We start from the raw sequence: 12059 nt of genomic DNA, 5'->3' as shown, positions 1-12059 counted from the left end.
ACAAAATCTGGTCTGGAAGTTACTTCTGCTAGCTTGTGTGAGCCCTGCACCAGCTGAGCAGCCAGCCCCCTTTCATTTCAGCTTAATGTGAGATGAATGTTAGATACTAGACTCAACCTGAGGGAGGAGGGCGAGAGAGGAGGAGCTGAGGGAGTAGGGGGAGAGAAGGAGGAGCTGAGGGAGGAGGGGAGAGAAGGAAGAACTGAGGGAGGAGGGGGAGAGAAGAGGAGCTGAGGGAGGAGGGGGAGAGAAGAGGAGCTGAGGGAGGAGGGGGAGAGGGAAAGAGTTGAGGGGAGGTGTAGTCAGAGACTGCTGGTTTGTTGGTTTCCCAGCAGCCAGAGAGGGAGAGAAGAGGAGCTAAGATTTCCCGTTCCTCTGGGCACCACCTCCTAACTTGAAGCATTTCGTTGGCCCTGGGGGTAAAGCAGCTGCAGCAGGCACCTAACCCTGGCCTTCCCTTTCTCACAAACTCCAGCCTGAGTTCCTAATGATGGGCTCTGGTCTCTCTACATGGGTTCTGGGTCCCAGACTAGAAATCCTATTCAGGACTTCATGAACGCTATGCAAACACTCTACTACCGAGCTATGTTCCAGCCCAGGAAGTTTCTTTAAAATGCATTTTATGCCAGGTGTAATGATGCATGCCTTTGTCTTCGCTCCCCCCATTCTTCAGTCTTCCATCTTGTCTTGATGCCAGAACCTCGCATACAGTGTGGTACAAGTAGGCATCAGATGAATGTTTCGAAAGATAACAATGGTTAACGATCCTACACATAGGACACACTCTGTACCGGCCACATCTTTTCCCCAAGCTGTCCTACCTGGCTCTCAGCTCCTGATGGTCCCCATTTCCTTAGACACCATATTTCTTCATGTGTTACCTACATACATGTGGACACATGCTCGCTTCTTACGTCGGTGCCCTATGTTCTCCACTAACCCTGGCTGTTCGGTGCAAAGGTTGAATCTGTCTCCCCATAGTTCATGTGTTGGCCACATCTGATGGTAGCTACAAGTGTGTCTTCTGGAAGGTCATTAAGGTTAGGTGAGGCCATGAGTGGGGAGCCTGCATGACAGTTTAGTGACTTTACAAGGAGAGGTTGCTGAGAGCAAGAACGAACCTTCCAGACATCAACACCTTGACCTGGGATTTCCCTGCCTCCAGAACGCGAGCAACACGCTTCTTTATACATTACCCAGACTATGGGGAAAACTTTGTTCTTGAGAGTTCCCCCACCTTGACTGTCCTTCCTATGATCTTCTTCAGTTTCAAGTCACCTCTAAGACACCTTCTCCTGTACCCTGCCAGAAATAAGACCCTTGGTTTAAACTCCAGAGAGCTGGGGACTCCCTCTCTCTAAGGATGTACATGGGTTTAACGAGGTTTTACATCTACAGGCATCTATGAAATATCATGGGGCAGCTCTCCGCGCTTGGCTTAGGTTCCGGCGACATGGCTAAATGCACCAAGAAGGTCGGGATCGTCGGGAAATACGGGACCCGCTATGGTGCCTCCCTCCGGAAAATGGTAAAGAAAATTGAAATCAGCCAGCACGCCAAGTACACGTGCTCCTTCTGTGGCAAGACCGAGATGAAGAGACGAGCCGTCGGCATCTGGCACTGTGGTTCCTGCATGAAAACAGTGGCTGGCGGGGCCTGGACCTACAACACAACTTCTGCTGTCACAGTGAAGTCTGCCATCAGAAGACTGAAGGAACTGAAAGACTAGTAGAAGTGCTATTGTTTGAGACTCAAAGCCTACTCAATAATGCACATCCAACTAAATAAATGGGTTAATTTACATAACAACAAAAAAAAAGAAATATCATGGAGCAGGGGAGGGGAAGAAAGAGTCCTAAGAGACTGGACATTCTGATCTGCTCGCGTGATTAGAACGTTGCATCTTACGATCTCCTCCCTAAGAGCTAATCCAGCAGTATCAAAGCAAAGGAATATTTGTTTACTAACACAGACATAGCCGATCTTCAAGGTCTTGGGAGTTTCGGTGTACCGTTACTGGACTAGGCAAGAGCAATGTTGACCGACACGTTGCTTAAGTTCATTTTCATTATTCAACAAGAAGTGTAAAACGTTTGGCTCTTTTTTAGAGTGGCCGGGGGACCACTGATGTTACTGTTTTATTGTTCTAAAGTGTTCAAGTGTTCTAAAGCACTTGGGACATTTTGTCAGAGGACACAGTTTAAGGGATTCAGAACTGTCTGTTAAGGCTGATGACACCCACAGACTTCTCATCAGTAGCTCCCGTTCCCTTGTTGAGTTTCTCATCTGGACTCTTCCTGCCCTGAAGGCTACTACCCTGGAAAACAGAAATCCAACCAAGCATCTCTCTTGTTTCCAGACACTGGGAGCTAAAAATAGAAAATTCCAAGTTAAGGCTCAGTACTTAAAATCCCATGTGTATCTTTCGGCATAATTGTGATGTTTTCCCTCTGAATGGGACTTGGCAGCTCTCTAGTGTTTCTCTAAACAAGAGACCTGATGTCAGTGTATTCTCTGAATATGTCTTTAAAGGGCTTTATGAAGAAGTGGGAGTGTTACTGGAGTTATTACTGTTTATGCCCAGTCCACGAAGACCCCAAAAGACCACGAGGGAGACCCACTCACCGGAATGCAGAAACAAGGTTTATTATGTGCACCTTTTCAAGTTGGCAGGGACCTCGTCAGTGCAGCAGCCAGAGGAGGTACCCTGCCCTTCTAGAGGGCATTATTTAAATGTAAAAACCAGAAAGGTACATTAGCAGAATGTGGAGTGACGGGTTCAGTCCTGATTGGCTCCTGACTAGGGACTTTTCACACATTTTATTTTAAAACCTCACCTGTTGCTTGTCAAGTTTTCTTATCAGCTGACCTTTGGGTGGGGACACTCTGCAGTTCTCTGTACTCTCCAGGTGGCTACCCTGTTACTTTTGCCCCTAGCCATTTCTGAGGACTGGAATATTTTACGGGAAATAGCTACACAAGACATAAGATGAAGGCAGAAGACAAGATGGAGGGAGTTTGGTTCTTCATTCCCCCCTGTTTTAGTAACTGTAGTGAACCCAGTCATGGGTTCCTGACAAGTAGCTCATAAGTATCTTCAGTCCTGAGGGGACTGTAGATTTGTGATCTCTGGACCATAAGGTGTATTGTACCCAACCCGTCTTTCATGAGTTTCACTAGTGGGTTAAGAATGCAAGGCCCAAAAGTCAATAACAAAAGCAGAATTACCAGGGGTCCTAAGAGAGTAGAGATGAGAGTGGTCGACCAAGGGGAGCTATTAAACCAGGTTTCAAAGCAACCCAGGCTTGCCTCATGTTCTCTTTTCTGCTTTCCCAGTCCTTCTCTAACTGTAACCATGTTGTCTTTAATTATTCCCGAATGATCAGTGAACAAACAACATTCTTCCCCTAATGCTGCACAGAGCCCACCCTGCTGGAAGAAGAGAAGATCTAGTCCTCTCCTGTTCTGCGAGATTACCTCCACCAGGGAGGATAAGGAATCTCTTAGGTGGGAGATGGATTTTTCTGTTCTCTTTATACCCACATCTATGGTGACATGGGTGTTGGAGTAATGTTGATTCTGGGTTCTAGTGCTGAGATTCCTGTACCCAGTCCCCCAGGCTAGCACCCAAAAGTAGGCTAAGGGTGCGGGCAGTCATAGGCTCTCTCTTATGTATCCATAACCATGAGGGCTGGCTCCGTCCTTGCTGCACGAGATCCTGGAACGCCTGATCGGTGTTATAGGTTATTCTCGGGACAAGCCTGACTGGTACACAATATCCCCTTGTCTGGTGTATCAAAGGGCACTATAGGTAGTCATTTTGTTCCCCATACCAGGGAGGACCCCCTTGTTTCAGCATTTCAACCTGTTCTGGACAGAGAGCACGGGATGATCTGTTCCTTTCTGCAACTACTTCAAGCTGACATTGGGGCATTGTCATCAGGGCCCAAGTAGGCTGAAAGGCCAGCCAAAGGTATGGAGGGAATTCAGGCAACGGGGCACTCATCAGAAGCATCTGGTTCACAGACTCCGTTGAAGAGACAGGGAGCATTGACATCAGCTGGACTGGTCCACATCAGCCTTCAGGAAGTCCAGGGCTTGCAGCCATCCAGAGCAGGCTGTACTCAGCAACTGATGCTAAGATGTGTCTGCCTGCCAAGTGGAAACCTATTGATAGGGGTTTAAACTAGGAACAGAAGCTAAAATTTATCTACTTAAAGAAAAGTAATACTTGTGAACCTTTTAGGCCCATATTGAAATCCATCTTGTAGAAAAAGAGCAGATAACATGTGTCTGTAAACAGAAGGAATAGACTCAGACCTTCGAGTCCTAGCAAAAACTACAGATCTTGGTTAGAAGCATGTGTATTTTTATGCTGTCCTGAGAGCCAGGTATGGATTGGACAGAGATGTCTTTGGCCTGATAAGAAACACCTTTAAGTTCATGTTTAAATGACAACTAGAATCAATCTAAAATCTTGAGCTTGGGACCCAAGCAGTAAGTAGTCATGGCTCTGTCAGCATGTCAGAACTATACCATAGAAGGGGAAAGAAATCAGAAACATTTTCCATATCTTAACTTGTATTTACATCTTAAGTCATTTTTTATACACTCAGAGCTGGCCTAGCCATCAGTACTATCAGAGATCCTAGAAGGACAAGTAGCTTCCGAATCTATGAAAAATGACAGGGACCAGAGTCCATATACAGTTAGCCATACCCAGGTCTCTGTAACATTGAAGGCAGAAGTTCCAGAATAGCAGTCTTTTAGTCTTAGCCAGGTCCATATGGTGATTTTATTTTTCCTGTGGAAGAGGGACATGGAAAACATGGATCTTATTTTGTCCTAGCAAAAGTGGTGCAATCGAGTCTCCAATGTCCTGCTGTTTGTCCACAGTCTGGACCAGGTCCTGGCGGCAGGTGCTGCACTGGGGCATCTCACTCAGTGGTCAGTGTCATCATAACCCAGGTGGAGGCGTCATGGTGCTCCATAATCTTCTTTGGAGACCTTGGGTCACTGCTAGGATCTCAGAGTCTCTGTCTAATATAATAAGCTTTTTAATCATTATTTTAAATGCCATATTCTGCAGATCTCTGAAGTATGAGGGCTGCCTGGGTATGTCTGATTAGACAAACTTTGCTTCTAGTTCCTCCTTTTAAGTTTGACTTTGAAAGCATATACGGGGACCTAAATAAGGCTTATCCCAGCAATTAATTGTATCAACATTTTAAGGATGACTGACTAACTTGTATTTCCTAACAGGCTATATAGTAAGTTAGCAGCTCTTATAAGCTAAGACTTATACGACTGAAACTTTACATTTTGTCAGGTTTAGCCTTAAATAAATAATGATTTGCTTATTTAATAATGAAGCCAATAAAGAAACTGAATTAGTCAAAACAGATCCTCCACAGGTACCAGATAGTCTGGTTTGTTGAGAACCCAGAGATTAAGCCTCGACAAAACCTAAACTGTACAGATGGGACAGGAGCCATTTAGTAAGGCTGCCTGATCTCCAGATTATTCACATTCAGAATTACAGACGGGACCAGACTGGCTCCCTGACGGGGTGGTCTCAGATGAGAGACACCCCCCATCCCCCACCCCCCATCCAGATGAGGAAATGGGATGCCCCCAGGTAAGTCTCCCGATTTCCCCAGGTAAGCCCTCTAGCTCTTTCGTTCATCAGGGCAAAGTGACCTGTTCAGAGTCAGATTCAGATCCTGAGATCGGCAACTGAAGTAAAACAGACAAGACTTCGAACACAGATAGTCAATCAGAATAAAACTTCGGGTTCGCGGATCCCGATGGGGGGGGGGTTCTCTGGGGATCCAGGAAGAGGCTCTAAATGTTATACCCAATCAGTGGGGACCCCAAAAGACCACCAGGGAGACTGACTCACCGAAATGAAAAAGCAAGGTTTATTGTGTGCACGTTTTTCAAGCCTCCAGGGATCTCATCAGTGCAGCAGCGAAAGGAAGTACCTCGCCCTTCTAGAGGGCATTATTTAAAGGCAAAAATCAGAAAAGTTACATTAGCAGGGTGTGGGGTGATGGGTTCAGTGTGTCTAGGGACTTTTCACAAATTTTATTTTCGAACCTTGTCTATTGCTTATCAAGTTTTCTTATCGGCTGACCTTCAGGAGGGGACATTCTTGGCTATCTGTCCTTTCCAGGTGGCTACCCTGTTACTTTGGCCCCTAGCCATTTCTGAGGCCTGGAATGTTTTATGGGAAATAGCTTACACAAGACACAAAATGGAAGTGGAGGTCAAAAATGGAGGAATGTTGGTTATTCATTTACTACTAATGCTACAAATATTCCCGAATAAAAGAGATCAAGTAGGTCTATGACATTTATTTATTAATTACTTATGATTTATTATGGATTCTCTTTTTTATTTTAAAGATGAGAGAGAGAGAGAGAGCCCAAAGAGGCCAGAAGATGGTGACAGATCCTCTGGAGCTGGAGTCACAGGTGGTTTCTAGCCACCCAATACAGGTGCTGGGAACTAAATTCCAGTCCTTTAGAGAGCAGTATGTGTCCTTAACCACTGACCCATCTTTCTAGTCTGTGCCCCCCCCCACCTCGGATATGGACTTCCCTAGTGTTTCAGGAGAGAGATTTGCATGTTCAAAGACAATATTCTCATACAAGGTGTGACTCAGAGCCACAGGAAACGCCCATTATGCATGAAAGCCTAGATTCAGCTCCCAACACTGAAAAAGGGAGGGTCTGGGGAGATGGTTCCGTGAGTAATAGTGTCTGCTGTGTAAGTGTGGGGACCTGAGTTCGGATCCCCCAAACCTATATAAAGGCCAGAGCGAGGAGTAGACAGAGACAGGAGGGTCTCTGGGACTCCTTGACTGGCCAGCCTTGCTGAGAAAGGGAGGTTCTAGGTTCACTGGGAGACCCGTCTCAAAGGTGTAAGGCAGACAGTGATACAGCAAACCTGTTCTCTGCACCAGAAGCACGCGCATGCGCTTAGATGCATCCCTCTCACGCACCCGCATGTGCAAGAGATTTAAAAAAAGAGCTCAGCCCTGGAAGCGGCGTTTTGAGTTGACTGACAACCTGACAGCCAAAGTGAAGTGAAGTGAAGCCTGTTCAGGAATGTTTTCCAGAGCAGAGACAGGAAGATAAAATGTAAAATCATGCTTCGCAGAGAAACCCGCGAAGTTTGGGTACCCTGGGCCAGGAGCTTCGGTTGGCTGCCAGACACCTGAGTGGAACCCAGACTGCCCTAAGGGAAGGGATAAAGGACCTGCTGACTGGGGCTGTCGCATGATACTTGCAAGAATAGCAGTCGGCCTGTAGGTTATGCCAGGTGACGTCTCCTGGGAAATCAAGTCTGGCAATCCCTCCATGGTGCTGGAGGCAGACCAAACAAGATTATGTAACACCAATCCATTCTCTCAGCCATTGTTAGGAAAAAATAAAAAAATTTAAAAAAAAAGCCCAAGTTTCTCTGGAAACCCAAAATTGCATCCCCACATTCCCACATCGCTATGCATCTATCTTCCTTAGGACCCAACCAACACCGCCCCCCCCCCCCGCCTCCTTCCTGCTTTCTTTCTGACCCTATAGAGACTCAACTCTATAGTTGGCAATACTCTCCTGCTCACCTCCTCCCTCTGCCTTTCTTCAAAAGAAATGGGCTCTCTCTCTCTCTCTCTCTCTCTCTCTCTCTCTCTCTCTCTCTCTCTCTCTCTCTCACACACACACACACACACACACACATACACACACACACACACTCACCCTGGATCTGAGCCAGAAACAAACACCGTGTGGTCACTATGGTCACTGACAGACCACTCCTTTGCTTCCTAGTAAACCGCGACTGTTTGCAGCTCATGCCACACAGCGACCACCTCATCCAGAAGACCCCAGCGTGCTCCCACCACACCAGCACGCACCTCCCTACTCTCTGCACTCATTCAAGCAAACTAAATCTGGACTGATGAAGCCCCTATAATCCACCCTGAGAATGCAGCCACTGAAAAGATATCTTGGGGATTTGCTTCTATGACAAATAACTGAGTCTCAGCCAACCACAGTGAGCAAACCTCGGCCAATCACAGGCAGCTCACTGCCCCCATTCAAATGACGCATCTTCCTCAGCCAGCTTTCTCTGAACCTGGCTTCTCTTCATACCTAGTCTGCAGCTCTCTGAGTGTGATGGCAGAGCTTCCCGGGCCCAGGCTGCCTGCTGCTCCATTCTAAAATCACCACAATGACCTCGGAAGCCAACTTATACGAGCCACTGTTAAGACCTTTTAGAGAAAGTAATTTCCTCCTGGGCCCTGGGCAGACACACGACAGTTCTGCTCTGTTTGAAGATGGAAGTTCTGTTTACCACTGGCTCTTAACACAAGGATTAATCCAGGGCCCGTGGGATGACTCAGCAAGAGAAGGTGCTTGCTGCCAAATCTAACAGCCAGAGTTCAGGCCCTGAGACCCACACGGTGGGGATGGAGGGGACTGGCTCCCAGAAGCTGTCCTCTGACTTACATATTCACACCATGACATGCTCATATGTGTTCACATGCGTGCCCATTCACAGCCCACGCACACACATGTATCTATACACAGGTACTCAAGCAAATAAAATATTTTAAAAATAAAATATATACTACATATTTTATAATAAAACACATACAATGCATTTATATATAATATTATATAATAAGATAATGTATTATATAATAAATACTATAATAAAATAATTTAAAAATAATAAAATACTATGTCATAAAAGAATATTTTAAAAAAGAGTTCATCCAGTTGTGCCTGCCAATCACACGGCCAAGATGCCACCCCTCAGGAAGGCTGATTCACTTAAAGTAATGTTAAGGAGATGAGGGGGGATAATCACCCCCTTGGTGAGATAATACCCTTATCCTTCCCCAGAAACCCCTATGTCGTGCAGTGCCTCGCTAAGTTACCATCGTGTGGCTCTGCTTACTTTATTGAGCTATTCAGAACAAAGCAACTTTTCTTTTCTGGTTTCTCTGGATAATAGCTCTGGCTGTCCTGGAACTCACTTTGTAGAGCAACTTTTCGGCTATTGAAGGCTGTGACCTACCTTTTCATCCACACCGACTCCTGCCTCATGGGTGGCTCGGCCCTGAACTGCTCCAGCTCCATGGCAGCTCTCAGCGGACAGACTACAACCCTAGCCTGTGTCCTTATCTCTCTCCCAGCGCAGTCTCGAATGCCAGCCTCCCCCGGGCCACCATGCTGTCCTATACCTCTGCTGTACCTGCTCCGGTGGTCCCCTGGTTCCACGGGAGATTCTGAGGCGGAGAGTAGGGTAGAGTGAAGTTCGGATGACCTTACACAAAGACGACAAAATTAACATCTGAGGGAAAAACCTTGGACAAAGAGGAAGATTGGTTTCCTCCTCCTCCTCTATCCCCTTTTGCCTTGAGCGTTTTCTAGACTGCTTTCTCCATGGAAAGGTGGTCTTTCTTAGCATTGTCTCTCTTTGCTTATCCTTTTCCCTCTCTTTCTCTGTCGAGTTCCTCATTCCAGGATGAAAGCCCTTGGTACCCCTCTGGAGGAAACCACTGAATCCTCCACCAACCTTGTTCTGTCCGGTCGGTCTCTCCTTCCTTGCCAAGACCATTCTGTACGTTTGGTATCCATCACCTGCCCCAGATGCAATGACATGCTGGAGCCGGGTCACAATGGCTCCTGAGAACCAAGTGTTTACATTTCAGAGTGTCTGTCAGGCTAGAACCTGGAAAGTGACCATAGTGATGGAGTACGAGTGTGTATGTATGTGTGTGTGTGTGTGTGTGTGTGTGTGTGTGTGTGTACATATATAGTTCTGACTTTCCAGACAGTGCTTCAAAAATATTTTCCATCACACAGTGGCCCTGCCACTTCTTGCAGCTCCCGACGCCGTCTCTGCTACCCCTCACCTCGGAACTCCGTGTCTCAAGAGCTGCCCCCCTTCCCTCGCCACATTCTCCTCAGGCAGCTCCAATCTCGCATCTGCCCGTGGACTCCCTCCAATGGCTCTCGCCCTGACACCTGACTGTGCATCGGAATAACGTCTTTTCTGTCTGTTTTGGCTTTTGCTTTAAATTCCCCCACTCATGCCCCTATTCCTGAACACGGGCCTCCCACCCTTCCTGTTGGTCATCTCTTAGAATCTGTCCCAGATCTCTCTGGTAGCCACATGCCTAAGTGCTGGCAGCCTGGCTCCACTCCAGACTCTCCTCTCTTTCTTTTCCCGGATCTTCTTGTCCTGCCTTGTCCCTCTCATGCAGTTCTGATGCTTAGGTTCCCAGAAAGGACATCTTAGACGTCTCCCTTCTCTCAACTCCTCCATCCAACTCTCTATTCCATCTCCAGTCCGCCTCCTTCTCAGAATGTTACTGTAAACATCCAGATTAGAACCAGAGTCCCTCACCACCAGGTCCAATCACTCCTATCCCAGCTCGCCCTCCTTAGCTGGTGCCCACCCTCCCTCCCATTTAACTGCTGGAACTTAAGAGGTGACTGTCCCACATAGTCTTCCCTTCTTGTGCTGGCTGGTTTCTGTCAACTCGACACAAACCTAGACTTGTCTGACAAGAGTGAACTACAGTTGAGAAAAAGGCTCCCTAAGATCAGCCTTGGGGGACATTTTCTTAATTAGTGATTGACGTGGGAAGGACCAGCCCCCTAATGGCAGTGCTACCCCTAGGCAGGTGGTCGTGGGGTACATTAGAAAACAAACTGAGCAAAGTACGGGGCGCAAACCAGTTAGTAGCATTCCTTCATGGCCTCTGTATCAGTTCCCGCCTCCAGGTTCCTGCTCTGACGTCCTTTGATGATGAACTGTGATATGGAAATTATTAGCCTTTTCTTCCCCAAGTTGTTTTTGGTCATAGAGATTTGTCACAACAATAGAAGCCTTAATTAAGACACTCCTCCTTGGTGGAACTTCTACGCATTGCAAGACCGTGACTTTTGCCTCCTTAGAGTCTGTGTGTGTCTGCCCTCATTTCACTCCAGAGGACCACACAGACGTTTAGGCCTCTTGAATCCCATCTGGATTCTCACTATGCTGCAAATAGTATAGCCCCATTCATCCAATCGGAGTACATTGTCACAGAAGAAAATACTGGAAGTTAAAATGGCTTTTATACTTGTTGAAAAGAAGAGTTTGTATGTGCGTGTGTGTGTGTGTGTGTGCGTGCGTGCGTGCGTGTGTGTGTGTGTGTGTGTGTGTGCCCTCAGAGGACAGAAGAGGGTGCTGGATCCTCTGGAGCTGGGGATTCAGGCAGTGGTGAGGCACCTGATGTAGGTAGTAGAAACTGACTGAACTTTGGTCCTCTGGGAGAGCGGCAAGTACTCTTAACTGCTGAGCCATCTCTCCGGCCCCAGGAAGAAGGGATTCAGCAAGAAAGAGAAGAGAATGAGAGAAGGTAATGGGACAGAAATTGTCCTAAATCCATGATATACATGTACGGAACTGTCAGACTAGTAAGGCGTGGGAGGAAGATTTCTCTTTTAGAATCTGTTTAGAATCTTCCCAACGTGTGGGAAGCTGAGGCAGTAGGATTCTTGTAATATCAAGTTCAAGTTTGACTTAGTGACTTCTCTGTCATCTGGGCTAGAGTGAAACCCTCTTGAATGCAAATGAATCAATAAATAAAATGAATCAAAATGCCTTTTTTTATTCCTTTTAATCAGATTTATTTTTTAATTTCATGAATGTATACTGAATTTATATATCATCCTCCACACACTTCTGCTCCTTCTTTTTACAAAATTATTGCTGTTAGGTGTATATGAATAATTGTATAAATATAGCCTGCTGAATTCATTTAGTGTTTTACACACACACACACACACATACACACACACACACACACATTTTTAGAGCTGGCCCCTTGGGATCGGATAATCAATTAGAGGGTTCATTCCTAGAGAAGTCTAATTCTCCCTCTCTCCATGGTTGTTAACTGTCTGCAGTTCTCCATCTAGGGCTTGGGCCCAGGAGGTTTCCCCATTCACTCTGGCCTGTCAGCTGGTGCTATTATTGTGCAGGTCTTGTTTAAA

At 46.5% G+C, this 12059-nt stretch overlaps 1 pseudogene; it reads left to right on the top strand.

The window, feature by feature from the left end:
• Nucleotides 1-1428: 1428 nt before the first annotated feature.
• On the top strand, nt 1429-1744 carry LOC125390469 (large ribosomal subunit protein eL43 pseudogene; annotated as a pseudogene).
• Nucleotides 1745-12059: the final 10315 nt, after the last annotated feature.

Source organism: Myodes glareolus, chromosome 2, assembly GCF_982192425.1.
Source record: "Myodes glareolus chromosome 2, mMyoGla1.1, whole genome shotgun sequence".
NCBI classification, from domain to species: Eukaryota; Metazoa; Chordata; class Mammalia; order Rodentia; family Cricetidae; genus Myodes; species Myodes glareolus.
The sequence above is the reverse complement of the archived record's forward strand: the minus strand, read 5'-3'. Positions and strand labels throughout refer to the sequence as shown.